Here is a 22333-nt window from a genome sequence, read left to right as displayed (position 1 = left end):
CCGGTGCCCGAAGAAAGTTCTATCTGAGAGATCGACCTCTAACTCACCTATAGTGCTATCCTTAGGAATCCTCTCTACCCTCGCCACCTACCTTGATGTGTTCTTAGACCGACTAGTACAAAGTTAGTACACACATGTTCCCTTGGATTCGAAACCCTTGGAATACTCTGAGGTGAAAGCTACAACGGTATCTGTACGCTTGTGGATTTATTCGCTATCGCTAAAATACCCAACAGTGGCGGCCGCATGGTAGTGCCAAAGGACCACGGTGGTAGAGGACAGCACGCCGCGGCTAGCAGCAGGAGGCAGTGGTAGGGGCAGAGGTGGCCGGCAGTGGCTCGGACGAGAAGACTGGAGGGGGTGTAGGAGGCGAGGCCACTGGGGGCGGAAGGTGATGATAGGGGCGCCGGTGGGCAGAGGGTGACGCTAGTGGGAGCTTGGGAGGCGGAGCGACGGAGAAGAGAAGGGGAAGAGCCGGATAGAATGAATGAGAGAGAGAAGAATGGGAAGGGAAAAGTAAAAACGAAAAGAGAAAAAAAGAAAGGTATTATGGTCATTTCACATTTTTATCCATTTTAAACAATCAGGACAAGTCTCGTTTTGTCAAATATTTTTCAAATAAGATAAGTCGAAGAAAAAAAAGATGTTCCACTAGAGGAGGCACAGCCGGAGTCATTTCATCCGCCACATCAAGCGGCCTGTTCGCTTCAGCTTATTCAGCTGGCTTATCAGCCACCAAACAATATTTTTCTCTCACAACAAATCAGCCGTTTCAGCCGGCTTATAAGCTGAAGCGAACAGGCCCAAGAAGAGCTTTGCCAAATTGAATCCTCAGAGTCACCAAAGGCACGATGTTGACGGGTTCGTAGTGGCATTAATGAGATGCACAGGCCTCCAACGTACTTTATTTGATCCCTATCAAGGGTACAACCATCTCTAGCCATCGCTGGATGAGCTATAGCTAATTTCCGTGGGCGACACAATTATCATTTATCAACCACGCAGAGGTTGAGTGTGTGATAGCTAGATAAAAGATTCCTTGCTCTGTGAGAGGAAAATTCCATAGCCCTTGTGCACAGTAAAGCAGGAACAAAAGAGAGGCATCCGGCAATACACATCCAGGCCGCTAGATGCCATTATCATCCATCGAACGTAGACTATGCTGCTTTCCCCAACCTCAAGATTTTGTCTACTAGTGTAGCCTTGCTAGATTCATCGTATACATGCTTGATGCTTAGAGGTGGACAATTGAGTCAAAATAAAGACGAGCCTCAGCCTCTCGGCCGGCCCGATCGAGCTCGCCTTGTTTCCCACCCAGTGCACACGGTCATGAAAACAGGACGTCTATATAGAACGTCTATATAGAACGTAACTCGGTACCACTAGGTACGGGAGGATTGGACCGATCGAGCTCGCCTTGTTTCCCACCCAGTGCACACGGTCATGAAAACAGGATGTCTATATAGAACGTAACTCGGTACCACCAGGTACGGGAGGATTGGACGTGGTCGGATGAAATGAGCCCCCAACGCAAGTTTGAATAGTTTTCATATTCTTGTAAATAATATAATCTAAAAAGTATATTCTTGTAAACAATACGCATCCAGTTTTATACCGATGAAACTCCTTCCCTCCTTTTAATAATTATTATCTTGCCATATCATTGTATATGCTGATATGTATGCGTATATAACTTTTTTTTAACTTGTATATATGTAAGTGGTCTGATACACAGACGTACATGTCAAGAACTGGCGGCCTGCGGCCTGCCAGCCGGCCCGTCGGCAAAGAAAAATTTCATGGGGACGGTCCCCGAACTTCTGTACGTGAGGATCCATCCTAAACGGATAACGCATGGCTACTGTTGCCATCTGACGCCCTGCTCGTGAAGCTCGACATATCCCTCGCATCGGCTCGACTTGCATACCTCAGCTCACAGGCTCCAGGCTTTGATACAGCCGAGAGTCGGAACCCAACGCTGCCGCCGCGCCTCCGTTCAGTCGTTCCCCTCATCCGCTAGCCACAACTTGACTGCTGGACACCATCGCTATCGTCGTAGCTCCACAGACCTTCCCATGTAGTGAGGAAATGTCGTGATTGAGGAGACACGCGTTGAAGACGACGAAGAGGATAAGGAGCTTCCTGGTTCTGAAAAAAAGTTCTGAACCAAATGGATGGAGGTGATGTATGAGTTTGTCGATCCCTTGCAAGCCAAAGGGACGTACATATGTTATGCTAATTGCTATTATGTGCTGTGCTCTCGTGCTTTCCCTTCCATTCTGCTCAACCTAGTTTCAGCAATCTTTCAAAATTTCAACAGTTGAATTGCCGCTGTTACAATTGCAGCTACGACGGATGTTAGATTACCCAAATACTTGATAGAGTCAGGACCCATCTTTGTGCGGGTTGTGGGGACGTCTGCGGAGCTGCGCCGCGAACGCTAAGGGCTGCAACAGTTGATGAAGGGACGTAGGCAATGGCGGCGGCAGCGCCGGGTTCCATGACCCCGCTCGGCTGTATCAAAGCCTGAAGCCTATGAGCCAAGGTATGCAAGCCGAACCTGCCGAGTCTCAATTTTTTTTCCGTCGGCGCAGCCTTGACCGCGGGCACTGTAGCTGCCTGCTTTGGACGTGGGCGGGGCGCGAGGCGACGGACGACATGGATATCTGCTGCCCCGCCACGTCGTGCATACGTACGCAGTGCCAGCGCTGCTGTGCCTGTGCGGCTGTGCCCTGTGCGTGGCAGCCGTAGTCCGTGGACAGGACTCGGCCGCGCGCGCCGGGGGAGCAGGCCGGCCGGAACCCCGAGGAGCACGTGCCGGCCGACCGCTACCTGGCCACAGGCCAGCGCCAGCACCAGCACCACCACTGTTCCAGCGGCAAAAAAACCTGACGCGCTCCCCTGCCCTGGCCAGCAGCACCTAAGATTTTACCTCAGATTTTACCTCAGGTTACAAAAAAATCTTATACAATCCAATACAACCGTTTATAATTTGGTAAAATCATATTCTAATTCGATAAACCACATACACTAATAACATGATAAGTCTTAAATTTAAAGATTAAGCTAGAAACAATAACAAATCATAATATAAATAGTTTGAATGAAATACAAATAGTTCGAAATATAGTATAAAAGAAACTTACAATATTACTTGTTTGCTTTATTTACCCGTCGCTTCTTGAATGACATGAATGTCTTGATTATATCTTCTTCATTCATTTGGAAGAAAATATCCCGCTCAATGAATGTGACTAGACAATCGTCCAAAACACTATCACCTAGCTTATTCCTTGACTTTGTTTTCACTTTAACCATTGTAGAAAATACCCTTTTCAACACTCGCTGTCGCCACTGGTAAAAGCAATATCAATTTAAGAAGCAAGTAAACCATATCATACACTTTGTGCCTCCGTGTTTGAACAAGCTTAACTGAGAGATCAACGATGTTGTCTAGACCCTTGAGGCTATCATCTCATCGTATGTCATCGATATAATTATCAAGTTGCAATTCAAGTTTTAGCCAATCATTCTTGGAGGAGTCCTAGGATAAAATCCAGCCAATCTATGTACCTTCTATGCATCAAACGAAGCAAATGAATTGGAAGGACTGAAGGCTGACATACAAGAAAGTAGCTCCATATTAATCTCATCAAACTGATTATCAAGCTCTTGACTAATCTCATCAAACTGATTATCAAGCTCTTGACTTTTCTTCTAAAATGGTCATCATTTGTTTGGTTTGGGGCACGGACATACCTTGCTGATTTTCCATACGGCACATAATCACCATCCATAGCAGGAACTTCAACATCATGTTTAATGCAAAAAGAAGTGACCCTCTCAAGGAAGTGGTCCAACTGTTGCATTTTGTTCTTTGCCACATTAACAAAGGAGATTGCATTAAGAATATCTTGATATCTTCTCTGCAAATACTCAGATAACTCATTTGTGTATCCAAGAATAATAAACATTAAGTGCACAAAGAAAACGAACTCAAAGTTTTCAAATACTCCAAGTACAAAATGTATCTTTGTCCAATCATCCTTATGTGAAATATCATCACTAAGATCAATAAGCACATCATGGATTGAGGAATACATAGCAATGATGTTGCATATAGTTTTGTAATGAACGCAGAATCCTTCTTGATACTATATTCGAGCCACTCATGATTATACATTCATACAAAATTGAATTGGTGATCCCTACCTTCAATTTTTCTTGATGGAAAATCATGATTAATAGGTTTGAATGGGCCTTTAATAATATATGCTTTTTGAATTGCATCTTGATCATTAACATGATAACTTTCAATAGGCTGCCTTTCACCTGGATCATGTGGAAGGCGATTGATGTCACAAACCGGCGGCTGTGATGCGAGTGGTTGCAGTGGTAGAGGCGAGGGCACAGGATCCGCGATTTCTTCAACTACCACTCCATCCTGCTCTTAATTCTATTCTTCCACAATAGTTTCAACTGGGATAGTGTTTGAAGCAGCCGCTGCCTTCTTTGCTGCGTGTTTCAAAAAATGAGATGCAATATCTCCCCCTCTCTTCATAATCCAACTGTTTTGAAAAAAATAATATCTATGTAATGTAAGTGCGACAACTAATTAGATACTATAGCAAACACAAACATGCAATGATAGAATCATGTTTTAAACTTTCGGGTAGAAAACTTACAAATCACAACCTCACAATATATGAATTTAAGAATGTTGATGGATTGATGATCCGTTCAATAAACTCACGAACTAAAATAAAAAAGCACTCATACATAAATAAATAAAAATATAAAAGATAGAACCTTCGTCGCCCCTCGGAATTCTTGGACCAATAATCCACAAGTCAACGGCAGCAGCGTCGCCGATCAGGGGCTGCGATCCGCAATCCGCATAGGCGCACACTGCCGAACTTTCTGCAATGACGCAATCCGCAGACTGCAAGTAGGCGATCGCCGCGCAGTGCTCGCGCCCTGGCCGTCCGCCCGCGCCAGGAGAGGCTGCCGAAGACGAATCGTCGCGCAATCCGTGGAAGACGAATCATTGGATCGTCATGCACGGCGCATTGCTTGCGCCCTGCCGCCCTGGCCGTCCGGCGTCCGCCTGCGCCAGGAGAGGATGCCATCCGCCAAAGGCGAATCATCTCGTCGCACAACGCGGAATCAGTCCTGCGCCGTGGAAGGCGAATCGTCTGGCAAAGGTCGAAGGCCAATCGTCGTTTCGTTGCCTCAGTCCATGATCCGTGCGCTAGGCCTAGGCGAACCGTCCTTTTTTTATCCCTCCGCGGTGCTTGCGCCAGGCCCAAGCGAACGAATCGTCATTTTTTTCCTCCGCCGCTCCATGTATACCTACTCGTCGAATACATGGGCCTCGGCTATGCCGGGCTACCCTGTGGGTCCGCCCATGGCCCTGGCTCCCACCCCGTGGCGCCAGGGTTCCGGCCTTCCGGGCTCGCCGAGTACCTGATCGTCCCTGTTCGGTTCAGGTTCAGGGTTCAGGTTAAACCACACCAGTGCCGTGCCTGTGCGTCGTCCTCCGCCACCGGCAGCTTTGTGTAATAAATCCGCTGGCACATTGTGGCTTCACCTGGCTTGGGCATCCGCTTTGCTATCGAGCCACAGTGCGCACCGGCGACTGACAGCCATTATTACACAAAGAGGAGGGGAGCGCCTGTCCGGGGGGCCGGTCGGGGCATCAATGATCAATGCCGGACAGGCGGACACGGCCTTGGCCCAGGGCGTCTCGTGTCGCCGGCTGTCGCGTCCTGCACAGGGGCTCTCCGGCTCTCTCGGCTCTCGGTTCTCTTCTCCCTCCGTCAGAAACGAACGCAAGCACCTGCTGGGCACCGGTCAGTACCGAGTCAGCACCGCTACTGTGCTGCACGTCCACAGTGCAGAGCTCACAGCATCACCGCAAAACAGCCACACAGGCGCACAGCATCAGCCATCAGCACTTCAGCAGCGAGGAGTACAGAGCTGGAGCTTCGGCCGAGCTGGGCTGACGACGAAATTCTGCCGAAGTAGCATAGCATGTGGGGCTGCTAGTCCCAACCCTAGCTGCATAGCATGGAGACCGTTCCAGGTCGGTTGAATGCTGAAGCTGTACCTCTCTCTCTCTCAAAAAAAAAAAGAATGCTGAAGCTGTCTGTTCGCTTCAGCTTATTCAGCCGGCTTATCAGCCACCGAACAGTATTTTTCTCTCACAACAAATCAGCCGTTTCAGCTTTTCAGCCGGCTTATAAGTCCAGCCGAACAGCCTGTACCGGCGATGAGCGACGAAGCTACACGTCAGGCGTAATTCAGCTTGCTAGAAAAGTCAGGACCAGGACTTTGGTGCTAGAGGCACCCGTACTGGCATTTGTAGAGGAGGAAGCACGCAGCAAGGCCAGCAACCCAAGTGCCAAACAGGCTTGACTACAAGCCCGCCATCATCCTCTATTCCTCTGCTGCTGGAGCCATTCCTGGATGGCGGAGCGAAGCGCGTGGTTGGGGCCTTGGGGGTGAGCTCGTTGTCCAAGACTCCCAGGTCACGGGTTGGTCGTCGGAGACGTACGTGTCGTGGCCGCTGCTGAGCCAGCACCTGATGGGAACGAGGGAGATCCTCTGCAGTCAAGTGGGGTGCGACTCTGTCACTGGCATGTGGGCCTGACGGTGCTAGAGCCCACATGTCGGTGACTCCACCTGATGGTGGCGGTCGCCTTCGTAGGTGGATGTGAATCTATCCGCTGCAAAATGCGGATCATCCATGATGTCCTGAAAATTTGCACACAAACAGTGGTTATTCAGCTGATAGAGCTCTCCATGCATGCGATTGGTTGAATCATGTACTCATCCATTCTCTCTTCTTTCTTCGTGCTGTCCTTCGCTCGGAAGCAGCTCCTCTGCAGTTATTGCAGATACACTGTGATGTGTGGCTGATCAGTGAGTCCACGGGCCAACTAGCCCACTTGCTGGGGCACAGTCTCATCCCCTTCGCTCCCATGGGAAATTGGGAATCCCCAGAGTTTCAGCGTCGGCCAGTGACCGCCAGCGACGGCCCTGATGATGGGCCTGGGCCCTGCCGTGTAGCGCGTCGAAAACTCCAAATACTCCCACTTGGGCTGTTTCTTAACATCGCATCTTGTTCTTGCCTGTTATTTTCGTGAATGGTCCATGAAATTTGGGGCCAAGTCGGTCCATTAACTTTGAATATGGACTCCTTCCTTATTGTATTGACCATCAAACACGATGACAGAGACATTACCTTAATTAATAGTACAAAACATATGCCAAAATGTAGCAAAGTTATGACCTCCTAACATAAAACTAGGCATGCTACTTTCAAAAGTTCATTTGAATATTTCAAGAGATATTGATGATGAATAAAATTTAAACCGTTAGTTACATATAATCCAAAACGGTATGTTTTGGGAGCCTCCTGTGAACAGTGAACACTCGACATTTCAAGTTTCTAAGTGCCTCAAGCCCTCAACAGAGTGGAAGTGTGGATCTATGACAAATAAAGCTGCAAAAACTGCAAATCGAAACATGGTTATATTCGTAAGACAGGGGTATTTGTATACGAGGTGCTAAACTTTAGCATGATCATATCGGATATTCGGATGCTAATTAGGAGGACTAAACATGAGCTAATTATAAAATTAATTGCACAGATGGAGTCTAATTCGCGAGATGAATCTATTAAGACTAATTAATCCATCATTAGCAAATGGTTACTGTAGCACCATATTGTCAAATCATGAATTAATTTGGCTTAATAGATTCGTCTCGCGAATAGACTCTATCTGTGCAATTAGTTTTGTAATTAGACTATGTTTATACTCCTAATTAGTATTTAAACGTCCGACGTGCTCCAAAGTAGGTTCACACTGACAGCCATTATTTGCTTCCTTGGCATTAACACTGGAGTTCTCAGTTCACACTCCATAGAAAAGGCTGCTCCACCGCAAATATCACTACCACTCAGTAGTCAGTGAACCTCTAGAATTCAAAGTATAAAAATCATACAGACGGGGAGGTTTGGCCGGATTAGGCTACTACAATGTGCGAAGATAACACATGCAAGGCAACTAGGCAAGCATCATTGTCTAAGGCTACAGTACAAGCTTAAAATGATTACATGGTACGCTGTTACAGCTAGTTGAATGTTAAAGATGCACGGGCTGCAGAAGTTGATGAGCGACGAAAACATACAGGAGTTATTCAACTCGTCAGGACTTTGGTAGAGAGGCAGAGGCACCGTACTGATATTAGTGGCAGAGAAGCACGCAGCAACCCGACAGACTACAAGGTCATATTCTGCTGCTGGAGCCATCGCTGGATGGCGATACGAAGGGCACGGTTAGGAATGAGCTCGCTCTGTTCGAGACGCATGTTGGTCATCGGCGACATGTCGTGGCCACTGTCGAGCCAGCTCCTGATGGCCTCGGCTTCATAGGTGAATCCATCAGCCGCGATATGTGGATCGTTCATGATATCCTGATGAAATAAGACCACAGAAGTAATGGTTAGTCATCAGATAAGGGCTATACTCATGCGTTTCTTAAAATTCTTCAAAAAACGAAAAGCAGGTGAGGCATTCAGCTTTATATTCGTTTCTTCAGTGCCACAAATCATGCATTTGTTCACGAAATGGGGAAAGCCAAATGGAGGAGCAATAAATCCCTGTTATACACACCTGAGATATAGGGCAGATGAAATACAAAGGTGTGCAGTTTTCATCTGACACTGGTCTAGAAGATGAGGCTGAAGGTATTGATGCAGCATCCCGCATTGCATGAACCACTCTCCACACCTCGCCTGAAAGATCAGGACGGCACCTCCGGCTCAGCTCCGTGCAACTGAGAGCAAGGTGTGCTAACTGCTGCACGAGCACATCAGGCCACTCTCCTGCTGAGGAATCAACTACTGAGTGCAGCTCACCTTTCATCATCGCATCCTCCACAACCTTCTTTATACCAACAGGAGGCTTTCCTGTCAAAAGGCGCAAGACCACGATCCCAAAAGAATAAACATCGGAGTGAGGTGTCAGCTCTCCAGTGGCGAGAAACTCTGGGTCCATGTACAAGGGGGTTCCCGCTGGATGCATGGTGTGATAAAGAGTTGTATTATTGGTGCTGGACTGGATTAGGAAGCGAGAGATACCAAAATCACTGAGCTTACTGACTAAGTTAACATCAAGAAGGATGTTGGCTGGCTTCAGATCACCATGAACAACTGGATGTGGTTTATTCTTGTGCAGAAATATCAGTGCTGAGCATATCTCTGCAATAATTCGACTGCGAATCTGCCATATCAATGCTTGCCTTTTATCTGCACAGACGAGAAAATCTTCAAGACTTCCATTTGGCAAGACCTCATAGACAAGTGTAGATGATTCTGAGCACGCTCCTAATAGAGTGACAAGGTGTGGGTGCCTCACCCTACTCAGGATAGCAACCTGCATCAGAAATAAGCATTCATCATTCATGGAATGAGACGTCCTTCTTAAATGTTTTATTCTAGTTCCAGTTTCGAACAGGAAAGGAGCTAGAGATCAACTACTTTTTTCCAGTGTGACAAGGCAAAGTAAGATTTCAGGATGAGATGAGTAAATTACCTCTTGCTCGAACTGTGACCTTCCCTGTAAATTATCAGGTTTCAACACCTTTATTGCAACTGTCATGTTCCGGAGGATACCTCTGTATACACATGCAAACCCACCTTCTCCAATCTTCAGTGAACTACTGAAATTTTCACTTGCAGACTCCAGTTCAGATGTTGAAAACTCAGAATACATTGATGTAACCAAAACCGAAAGCATTTGCACTCTTTTCTGACGTGACCCTTCAACCTCACGAACTGCACGATCCCTATTGTGTAGCAAGTGATCATGCTCTGATAGAAGCCAGTCATATTGTCCTCTGGATTCGGAGAGCTGACCTAGTAGACGCTCATTATGCTCATTGGCCATCTGAAGTTTTTTAGTGACATCATCATGTTGTATTTTAAAGCGTTCCAACTCTTGTTGTGTCCTTGAAAGAAAGCTCCTCTGTTTGTTTCCTTTGTTGGACCTGGTTTAAATACAAGTCCTCCTTTTTTCTACCCCTAAAAAATTAAAAACACGATCATTCTCATTCATAAGATGACTTTTGACTGCATGTAACATCATAGCCTACTAATTTTGTTAAAAGAGTTGCTGCTAAAATCCTAGATTTTTTAAAGAAAAAAATATCATGATTAAGATTAAACTTTTTATATGGCTGCCATGGCCTTGGCAAGTCAATAGTAAATGCAGTGGCAGTGGTCTGTTGCAAGCTTGCCCATTTCTTGGAGCAGCCGTAGCAACAATTTTAGAGAAGTTTGCTCTGTACTTGACATGATCAAACTATTGGGAAAGAAATAACTGAATGAGATATCGGTCTCCGATTGAGATAATTTATCTTTGGCCACAACAAATTATTTAGACAATACTTCAGGAAATCCGGTTACAGATCTACCATTCGTTCAGATTCAGTATGCCTCAAACGCTCTTCAGAAGGTTCCTTCTTCAATTTTGCAGCTCGTTCCATTGCTTTCTGGAATTTATGCACAATATCTTCTGCCCATAATTCTTCCTGGAAGGACCATTAAACAAGTATTTATTTTGGATAGTTTATCAATTGTAAAAAAAATATGTATTATCATGAAAAGGGAAAAGGGGAAAAAGTTTTCATATGACTGCCAATCTGCCATTGCCCTGGCAAGCATCAATAATGAACAAAAACAGTGCACTGTTGCAAACAAGATCAAACAAATGGGAAAAAGGAATGATTGGATACTGATCTTGGACCTCCAATCGAGATAATTTAACCTGTTGCTACAAGAAATTGTTTAGATGACAAGAGTTCAGTAACTCCTGTTACAGATTTACCACTTGTTCAGTTTCTGTAGACCGCAAGGTGTCTTCAGAAGCTTCCTTTGTGAATATTGTAAAATCATCTGAATGAAAACCTTCCTGAAAAGAATCATAGGACAAGTATATTTATTTAGGATAAAATACAACAACACCCACCCACCCCACCCCCGGGCACAAACACAAGAAGAGAAACTAAGTATTAATTCCATAAGTGAATGTACCCTCTAAATACCCCCTAGTTGCACCTTGAATTAATAAGAGACTGAGGTAGGGCGGTTGCTGATTTTCTCCCCGATGTCATTATTATAAGATTAATTACACAGAAGCACCTTGCTAGTAAAGGACTCAAGGTACAGTTTCTGTGTTAAGTACCATATGTTACACTAAGGATTACAGATCAAAGTAAATGATACAAAGAAGGCATGCTATTTGCCAAGAATCAAACAGAAAACAAGTATGTAATCATTAACACTCTTTCAGAGGAATTGGACTTACAAACATCTGTTTCAAGTACTCAAGATCAGCACCCCCATGAGCTGTTTTAATGTGTGCTTCGCTTCTACAACAACAAACAAAATGTCACTTCAAACAATCAAAGTCAAGAAGGCTAAAAGAGGACTGAAAAGCTACCTCCTTAAGCCGTCAAGTACTTCCGGATTGTTTGGGTCACATCTCAAACCCTCTTGGTAAGTTGCCATAGCATTTTCATAATCTTCCAAGAGGAACTGAACTTTAGCTTTGCGCACATAGCCCTTCAGAAAAGTAGGATCTAGTTCAATGCATTTCTCTGCATCCTCAAGACCTTGAGGTAAAGCTCCCAGATTGATATAGCATTGAGCTCTGTTGCTAAAAATCTGAAAGATCAGAGGACATAAAAACAAATTACTAAACCTAAGTGTGCCAACGAGAAAAGGGGAGCCCCAGCTCATGTCACTGAAATGGACAATGCATGCCAAATATGCCTGATCCTAGACCACATATTTACCAATGCAAATTTAGTTTATAAGAAATCACTCTAATTTCAAAAGAGGTGCGATTTTACCAAGGATCTATAATCATATACTATTTGAGAAGCAAAAACAGAGGAATAGCCAAAATGCTTACTCTAGGATCATTCGGGTTCATTTTCATAGCTTGAGTGTAGTGCATTGCTGCTTCATGGTATTTCTTCTGCTTGAACGATTCATTGCCTGCAATATTTGTGCGCACTAAGCAGCAGTTGTGTATCACAATCAGATATATGATGCATAAAAAACAAAGATTACTAGGGAGCCATATCTACTCGTGACTCGTCCCTTTGTTTTGTACTCTCTGTCCTTCAGTGTTCAGTCACATGGTAACCCTCAGTGTATCTTGCATTTCTCATTTCCAGATTCAGCAATGGCACGATGCCGTGATCGAGCAACACCCAAACCTCTCTCACGGTGGTGGTCGGCGGCTTGATCCAGTCGCTCCTGCTCCTCCAGCTCCTTCATCTTGCTCTCCGCCTTGCCGAGCTTGTCGAGCGTCTCGTCGCTGTAGTGTTCGGCCAGCGACTGCTGCAGGGCCCTGATTGCCAGCGCGTAGTCCCCGGCGCATCCCGCGAGCTCGAGCAGCGCCGACGCCTTCCGCGACAGCGCCTTCGCGATCAGCTTGTTGTCGGCTCTAAGCTCCCTGCCGCGCCTCGCGGCCTCGTCGCAGTCCCTCACGCACTCCTGGTACTGAAAATGCCGCGCAGCGTCGTCAGCGGCAACGCCGCCAGCGCCCAGCGAGCGAGGGCATGAAATGGAGGAGTGGTCAGGGAAGCTGGTGAGAGATACCTTGCCCATGTGGAAGTAGGCGGCGGCGCGGTTGGTGAGGAAGGAGATGTCGCTGGGGTCGAGGAGCGCGCCGCGGGTGTAGTGTAGTCCCTGACGGCCGTCTCGAGGAGGGACTTGCCGTAGGCTTCATTGCCGGCCTTCTTGGCGCGCCGCGCCTCCTCCGCCGCCACATCCATCCCGCGCCCACCTCCCACCGGCTGGTCGGTCGACGGGTCGACGCTACGGCGACCGCGAATGTGTTCGGTCGGGTGCCGGCGGTTGGTGGTGGTGCGGCGGCGAGCGCGAAGGATTCGGGGAACGGCGCAACGGGACTTTGGCCGGAGTTTGGGGAGCATCTACTCGGCCCTGCGGTTTGTTTTCTTCTCCTGTGGGACCTGAACAGTGGAGTGGGCCACCGCCCATGCGCCAGCCACGAGTGACGAACTGACGAGCCCACTCTGTTGTAGTTCAGCTTTGCTGCAGTTCTGAAAAGTATCTTTATACTTTTTGCGCACAATTATCCGCGTGCCGCTTGACTTGTGGATGGACCCTTCTTTTTATGCTACGCATGTATATATAAAGCATTCAAAATTTTAGAAAATATTCTAGATACATTTGGATAATCGCTCCTCTGTACCTACCATTAAAATACTCGTGCAGCACAAATTCCTACGCTATAATTCAACTCAAGGATACACGCGTCTTTCATCGACCTATTAATTTATCCTGAAATCTTTAGAATACCTTGTAAAAAAGAGTATACATGAAAAATAGTTAATACTCTCTTCATTCTAAATTGGAATTAGATACATGAATTTTGTTATAATAGTTGTAAAGTATTATTGGTACTTCCTAATACTTTTCTTTTAAACTTTTACTGCCAATTGATTAGAGAAATTATTTTTTACAATGATTGGAAAAATGAGAACCATTCACTCAGACGAATCGTACGGTGAAAAGATAGGAAGACCTAGAAAAAAAATACTAAACAGATGGGACCGAATACCAAAATAGTAGGTCTACTAGGATTGTGCCTGCACGTTGCTACGGGCAAAAACAAATGACCTCCCTAAGCATCATTCTCATTGAAACATTTGACATGTCATAATAAAAGCATTTACTTTGCCTTAGCATAGAAGTACAAATTGTAGTTTGTACAAAGACCGGAGCTTACGAGGGTCACATTTCAAATATAATTTACTACCAACACAACATTCACAGTAACACTAAACTTAGCAAATCACAGCTCCGTTGCAAAAAGGTAACTTGGTAAATTCCATCAATTACCAAACTTGCTAAAAGTTGAGAAAAATGTGTACAGATAAACAAAAGTGTGTATTCCCACATTGAACAATATGAAAATTTGCAAACAATTGAAACATGAGTTTTGACATCTAATTTTATCTTAGCAGTTCACCTGAGCTGAATTACAATGCTCCATCCCTAGTGAATTGAGCATTTGAAGTTGGTACACGAAAACTTAAGTCTGCCAGCAAATCTTTCTGCAGTCAAAGCAAGAGGAGTTGAGCTGAGTTGTATCATTTGTAATAATCAAATAAAGATCATCAGAACTGCAGCTGTTTTTATAATAATAAAAACTTCAGTAATCATCAATGCATTTGCAGATATTTGGCCAAGTCAGATACTTGAAAACTTTATCTGAAAATCATAGGGCATTTACTGTTATACCAGGATCCTTTTTGTACTGGCAGTGGATCATTGACCATTTTAAGAGAGCCTTGTGACATGCCTACAAAGACATTGGAGTACTTAGAAATATCAAGAGAAACATAATGAACCGGCATCCACTGCCCTCTCCCAGAATAGATAACATGAACTCACCAGGGCTTGTGCTTTCTCCAGGAGGAATAGATATGTGGTTAAGCTGTCCAATTTCCACATTGACGGCTTACATCCTGAGCTGCAGCCCTGATCTATGTTTTCTGCAACAATAGTGATACTATAGTTCCAAATGTCATGTGAGAATTTCCCATAAGCTGCAAACTATTGTTTATTCTTATTCATGACTAAATTAATCAACAATAAAGACAAAAGTAACTGCATTCAACTTGCTTTCTACTGCTCAAGCATACTTGTTCTGTAACTACAGATTCATTTGACTTATGAGTAAAAGACTTTATCATCAAATAGCCAGGTGACAGGAACATTTCAGGCTTTTAGCTAAATTGTTCTTTTTTAATCAAAGCTGACAAGTCTGTATACCTGATTTGAGGTTTAGCTGATGATATCAAAGCTTGCACCACATAATTGTTGCATGATGAGATTGCAAATAATGCACCCCTTAGGAAGGGTGCCGATCGATACAGCGGCAACTGCGACATAGTCTCCAACTGACTTGGGAATTTGATCTTTCAGGAAAAGCTCAGTGCGATGTTCTTCATCGAAGGATACAGCTTCTGCAGTGGACATGGAGCTGCCATGGTCTGAACGGGAAGCATGCTTTTTGAATTTTGCTGAACCATTGATATGAAGCCCGCGATTGTGCGGATCAGCAATTTAATGAAGTTGTATAAACCATCCCCAAGAATCAAAGCAATGGAAATAAAAACCTGCAGTAGCAAGGAATCAGCAAACATTTCTTGGTCACGAAACTGATGTTCTGTTAAGGCAACACAGAGTGATATAGCTTGGCAGAAGAGGACCAGTCATAAGCAGGATGAATGTTTACCCTGTAAGCCTGCAGTCCATGTAGACTTGAGTCTCCAACGTCAGCTGGGTACGACCGTACGAACTCCCCTTCTTCTTGGCAATGAGAGGCCACATTACACCCTACGAGAGGATACCGCCCAGCAGCACAGACACATTCACAATGTATGGGCAGATCATGCCAACTCCAACATATGTAGGAGAGAAGTCAAAGAAGAACCTGAAAGACAATAAGCCAAGCTCAGCATGGGAGACGAAAACCTCAGAATTAACAGTTAGCCAAATGGAAATACTGAGCAAGTTTCAGATGCTTGACATAAATAACCATTTTTTTTAAGCTGAAGGCCCGGTGGAGATTGCCGAGCTTGTATTAATTAATAGAGAAGATAATTACAAGGCCTAAGCCAAAGATAAAATTGGGATGTAGAAAACAGGAGAAAAATGTACAGACTCATCATGGATGTACACGGAAGAAACGGTCACTCTCCTAGTTGGCATATATGGCCCAGATGTTTTGGGCCGGCCAAGATCCAACATCTCGCCTCCTCCTTGATCTTATCAAGGATTTGTTGTAGGTTTTGGAGCTTACGTTGAAAAACTCTAGCATTGCATTCCTTCCAAACCTCCCAAGATACTAGTATGATCAGGGATCGTAATCCCTGCAGTGGGGCTCCGCTCATCGATCCAAATTGAGTCCACCATTGGCCCACGGATTGGAATCGGGACCAATCCCTTCTAGTCGGTATGTGTGGAGACATCCACTCGAAAATTTTATCCCAGACTCGTATAGTATATCGGCATTGGGTAATAAGATGTAGCAGTGTTTCGTCGTGCGAGTGACAGAGTATGCAGACCTTTTGGTTTGGCCAACCTCTAGTTATCAGTCTGTCCGCCGTCCATAGCCGATTTTGGTAGGCCAGCTAGGAAAAGAATTTGCACTTTGGCGGTGCCTAGGTTCTCCATTTTAGTCGCTCCATGTCGGAGGGTATCGAGGATTGGAATTGTGCCATGTATGCCGAAGCAGTTGTGTACTCCCGATGCTTGGTCAAGTTCCAAGTTATGGAGTCCGACGTTCCTTGGTTCAGTTGAGTTGATCTCGTTCGAACCCATAGTGTAGTGAATTCTGATAGGTGTGTTGGTGATGAAATCATGGCACGTTAATGTCTGATACCCACCTGTCGTTGGCTAATGCTTCCTTGACCGTTTGATTCTTCCTTTTCGATATTTTGTATATCGCAGGTGTGATAGTTTTGGGTGCCTCCCCTTGCAGCCATGCCGACTCCCAAAATTTAGCCTTCTCCCCATCTCCTAATGTGATGATCGTTGCTGAGGCAAACAACTTTCTGTCGCGTTCATTACATGGTGTTGGCATGCCGACCCACGATTTGCGCGACTCTTTCCATTCATGCCATAGCCAGCGTAGCCTTAGTGCTCTTGCGAACTTCTTTAGATGTAGAATTCCTAGACTGCCCAATTTAGTTGGCTTGCAAGTTGTGGACCACGCAACCTTGCATTTTCCTCCCGTGATCTGGTCTGTGCCAGTCCAAATGAAGCACTTTCGTCATTTGTCAACTTCTTCGAGTTTCGATGCAGGGGCATTTAGAGCGGAGAGGTAGTAAATCGGCTGCGATGAAAGGACTGCTCTGACTAGTGTTCTCCTGCCTGCCGGGGTGAGCAGCCTGCCAGCCCAATTGGCTAGCCTCGCACTCGCTTTGTTGGAGAGTGTCTGGAAGTGAACTTTTTGAAGTCTGCTCATGGAGACAGGTAGGCCCAAAATATTTGATCGGAAATGATGCTTTGGCTGCCAGGAATGAAGCTAGGATCAAATCCAGGTCGATGCCGTTACAGCAGATAGGTGCCACCAAGCTTTTCTGAATGTTGGTGCATAGCCCCGTGACGCGGCCAAATCTGTCCAGGATGTCTTTGATGTTTCGGACGTCTGTTGCTGTTGGGTTTATAAAAATTGCGCTGTTGGGTTTATAAAAATTGTTGCATCGTCCGCATATAGAGATAGCCGTAGGTGAGCGCTTTTGCCTCTTAGTTTCAAAAGAGCCCTTTTTTCAGTCGCTAGTTGAAGTAATTTTTGCAGGGGTCGATTGCTAGGAAAAAAGGAGTGGTGATAGCGGGTTCCCTTGTTGGAGGCCTCTACCATGCTGGATATCCTCTCCCGGCATGCCATTCACAAGGACCTTAGAAGTGGCTATGCTTAGTAGAGTTGCGACCCAATTTCTCCATCTCATCGGGAATCCTCGGCGTTGCAACAGGTCTAGCAAGTAGTCCCACCACACCGAGTCGAAAGCCTTGGAAATGTCGAGCTTCAGCAGTTGAGATGGGGTTCTAGACGAGTGGAACTGCCGAGCAAGGCTTCGTATGTACATGAAGTTGTCATGGATGGCCCTTGTTTTAATGATTGTGCTTTGACTCTCCGATATCAATGTGTTCATGAAAGGTTGCAATCATAGGGTCATCATCTTTGTGATGATTTTTGCTACGGCGTGGATGAGACTTATCGGTCTGAAGTCCGCAATAGAGTCACCTTCTTCCTTTTTGGGGATTAGCACTACGTTGGTTGAGTTGAGAATATCGAAGAAATCATGTTGTAGACTATGGAAAGCATTGATGAGGCTCATCATATCTGCTCTGATTGTTTCCCAGCATTTGTGGAAGAAGTTTATTGTGAAGCCGTCAGGTCCCGAAGATTTATCTTTTGGCATAAGCTTGATAACCTGTTTGACTTCGTCTTCTGTGAACTCTACATCTAGAGAGGAGAGGTCGATGGGTGGCCAAGTGAAGAGTTCCCAATTGAAGTCAGTGTCTCGCCTCGGCGGTTGTCCTAGGACGTTTGCAAAATGTGTTTGGGCAACGTCAGCTTTGTCCTGATGCGCGGTAACCCAACCATTTTCTTTTCGTAGTTTGGTGATAAAATTCTTCCTTCTCCTGGAGTTCACCTTTAAGTGAAAGAATCGTGTACTCGCGTCTCCTAGCAAGATGTTTGTTATTTTGGAGCACTATCTTTTTTGTAGTCGTTCGAGGATCGTGAGTCCCATTATTCTTTTCTTTAGTTTGGAGCGCAGGCTAGCTCGTCGTCGGTTAGAATTCGTGTTTCCTGTGCAATGTCGAACTGAAGGATGACCGATTGTGCCATGTGAAATTGTAGCTTTGCTTCCGAAAAGAGGTTTTTGCTCCATTTTCTCAAAGCTAGCACAGTCCGGGCAAGCCTGGAGTTTAGACGATGCACTGGGTTTGTGTGGGTGTTTGCTGTTGACCATGCATCGTGGACCACTTGTTTGAACCTTGGCATTGAAAGCTAAAAGTTCTTGAATTTGAAGTGTCATGGTCGTGGTGGGCTCTCTTGATTGGATAGCAGCAAAGAGCAGTGATCAGATAGCGCGGTGGAGAGGGCTTGGAGGACGTGACAGGAGAAGGTCAAATCCCAATCGTCATTGTAGAAGACTCGGTCAAGGCATGTTGGGTCACGATGTTCGTTGCTTCAAGTAAACTTCCTATTTTGTAGGTTAATTTCTTTTAGCTAGCAATTGTTGAGAGCTGCTCTGAAGCTTCGCATGCTGCTTAGGTTAATATTGGAGTTGTTCTTGTCCGTAGCTCTTTAGATTAGATTGGAATCACCTAGTACTAGCCATTTGACGCCCTGTTATGGTGCGGTGTTTCGAATTTCTTGTAGGAAGTTTGCCTTATCGCGGGCTCTAGTAGGGTCGTACACTGTTGTCAACAGAAAAGACGTTGCGCTCGCTCTTATAGTCACGGTGGCAGTCAACGAAAATTCGCGCGGCGTGATGCTGTCAAGTTGTATCTCGTCATCGTTCCATAAAATCAGGATGCCGCCCCGTGTTTCTGACCTTCCCCCTGCCGGCAAGAAGGTGAAACTTTTTAATCTAAATCCTCCTACTTCAAGTGCTAGGCGATCGTCAACTGATGACAACTTCGTCTCCTGAATGCAGGCGATGTGGCAGGATGATATGGTTAGAATTTGGTGTACAGTTGATCGTCGCGCTGGTGAGTTTAGGCCCCTCACGGCCTCACATTCCAACAGATGATGTCAAGGTTGTTAGCTGTCATTTGAACTTTTGATGTGGCTCTTGTGAAGTATAATGGCGTTATCAGCCACGTTTTCATGAAACGTGCGCATTAGACAAGTGGCAGATCTCAACATTACACTGAAGTAGTAGATAGATGATGATGAAGCAGTAGTTCTCAACATACTGAAGCAGTAGATAAAAGACGTAGTTCTCAGCATTACACATAAGTAGTAGAAAAACAGAGACGACGGGTGCTGTCCAGTGCCGCTGAATGCCCTGCACAGAGGGCCGCACCGGAGAGCCATGACACGTAACAAACAAACTAAAAGAAGATACGTCATCATGGAGATAAAACTCGATGGCCTTGTCATGCTAAGCCACGTTGTTGTTCTCTATCGGTGCTTCCATTGCTTCAGGGCCACCCAACCTGATGAGTGCGTTGGTGGCCTTACAAAGGTCGTCGTCGTCCAGCTGGAACAGCGCCGTCATGGCCTTGATGATATCCTAGGGTATGGGGCCTTGGAAGGTGACGATGAAGTCCCTGATCGCTTCCTCCGCCGGTGTGAAGTCATCCTTGATGTAGCCCAGGCGGCGGCAAAGGACGTGATTCACCCTTTCTTCCGCCGAGAGATGCTTAACCCTGCTGCATGCTTGGTGCTTGCTGTGGCATAGGCCGGAGAAGGACACTGGGGTCTTCTTGAGGCGCCATCCCCTCCTCCCAGGTGCAGGCGGCAGGTTTGGGAGGAGTCCCTGTTCCGTAGTGGATAATAACTCAGCGATGCCACTGGTGGATACAGGAGAAGTTGGGATAGGAGGGGACGGCTGGACCTGACTACCTGAGGCGTGGCGTGGTCCTAGGCATGTGCGTTGCTACCGGCGTTGTTGGATTATGATCCAAATTCTTGGGCTGAAGTGAAGCGGGCCGAAGCGAAGCGGCCTATTAGCGTTTAGAGGGACTACACCATCTCTTAGTACCATATTGCTAATAGACGAGGCTGTGGAGGTTTTTCTTCCCTATATATATGGACCACCTCCCTCATGGAAAAGACGCACCATAGACTTCTATACGGGAAGGCCCCAAGTTAGGATATCCCAAGTTGTAAATCTTCGGCTCTTGTAACCTCACCCAGATATAGTGAAGATTGTTGCTGGCTGGCGCCCGTGGTTTTTCCCTCTCGCATTGGGAGGATTTTCCATGTTAAATCTCGTGTCTCTCTACGATTGATCTTGTTTACTTCGTTGTTCCTCCGCTGTAGCGTATAACAAGTGGTACCAGAGCTAAGTTTTTCAGATCAGGGCAACGCGATGGCGTCGATGAAGTTTGATCTACCGCTACTCGACTACAAGACAAGATTCTTGCTGTGGCAAGTGAAGATGAGGGCGATACTCGCCCAATCACAGGATCTGGATGAAGTGCTTGTTTGCTTCGGGAAGAAGAAGAAGGAAGAATGGACTCCTGAGGAGAAACGTAAAGATCGTAAGCTCTGTCGCTCATTCAACTTCATCTTTCTAATGATATCTTGCAAGAAGTGCTGCAGGTGCAAACTGCTGCAGAACTTTGGTTGAAACTGGAATCGATCTGCATGTCAAAAAATCTCACCAGTAAGATACACATGAAGATGAAGTTGTTCTTGCACAAGTTGCAGGAAAGAGGATTCGTGATGAATGACATATCGGTCTTTAAGGAGATCGTGGCCGATCTGTTATCCATGGAGGTAAAATTTGATGATGAGGATTTAGGTCTTTTGTTACTATGCTCACTGCCCGATTCATATTCAAATTTCCGTGACATCATATTGTTAAGCTGTGATGAACTAACCCTAGCGGAGGTTTATGAGGAGCTCCAAAGTAAGGAGAAGATGAAAGGTATGGTGCAGGGTGAGTCGTCATCCTCCAAGGGTGAAGCATTGCAGGTCAGGGGCAGATCTGAGTAGAAGTCTTGTGACAACAACAATCGCGGCAAGAGCCAAGATGGTAGAGGACGTTCAAAGTCCAGGGATAAGAAGTTCTGCAAGTACTGCAAGAAAACAAACCACTTCATCGAGGATTGCTATAAAGTAAAGAATAAGGAGAAGAGGAATGCCGCATATCAATAGAAAAATAAATCTGAAGGTAATGCCTCTGTGGTCTCCGGTGCTGATAGTATTGATTCGGGAGATTGCCTTGTCACATTTGCTGGTTGTGTTGCTGGTCATGATGAATGGATACTCGATTCAGCATGTTCATTTCATATCTACATTAATAGAGAATGGTTTAGTTCTTATAAGCCTGTGCAGAGTGGAGATGTTGTACGCATGGGAGATGACAACCCATGTGAGATCGTGGGCATTGGATCAATTCAGATCAGGTCACATGATGGCATGGTTCGCACGCTGGACGATGTGCGATATATACCAAGGATGGTAAGAAATCTCATCTCCCTCAGCACACTCGATGATGATGGGTACAAGTACTCCGCTTCAGGTGGAGTTTTAAAGGTATCAAGAAGTTCTCTCATTTACATGGTTGGTGATATGAATTCTGCCAAGTTATATGTGCTTAGAGGAAGTACTTTGCATGGTTCCGCTACGGCTGCTACTGTCTCTAATAATAATACTAACCTCTGGCATAAGCGTTTTGGGCACATGAGTGAACTTGGTATGGCAGAATTGATGAAGAGAAACCTACTGGATGGCTGCACTCAAAGTAAGATGAACTTCTGTGAGCACTGCATTTTTGGTAAGCAAAAGAGGGTAAAGTTCAATACCGCGGTACATCGCTCCAAAGGTATACTTGAGTATGTACATGCAGATTTGTGGGGACCTTCTTGTAAGACCTCGTATGGTGGTGCAAATTATATGCTAACTATCATTGATGATTACTCTAGAAAAGTATGGCCTTATTTTCTGAAAGGTAAAGATGATACATTTACTGCTTTTAAAGAGTAGAAAGTAATGATAGAAAGGCAAACTGAGAAGAAGGTAAAGCTGCTT

General features: G+C 45.5%; 1 pseudogene; it reads right to left on the bottom strand.

The window, feature by feature from the left end:
- Positions 1–7893: 7893 nt before the first annotated feature.
- Positions 7894–13140, bottom strand: LOC117851228 (U-box domain-containing protein 70-like; annotated as a pseudogene).
- Positions 13141–22333: the final 9193 nt, after the last annotated feature.

Source organism: Setaria viridis, chromosome 4 (genome assembly GCF_005286985.2).
Source record: "Setaria viridis chromosome 4, Setaria_viridis_v4.0, whole genome shotgun sequence".
NCBI lineage: Eukaryota > Viridiplantae > Streptophyta > Magnoliopsida > Poales > Poaceae > Setaria > Setaria viridis.
The sequence above is the reverse complement of the archived record's forward strand: the minus strand, read 5'-3'. Positions and strand labels throughout refer to the sequence as shown.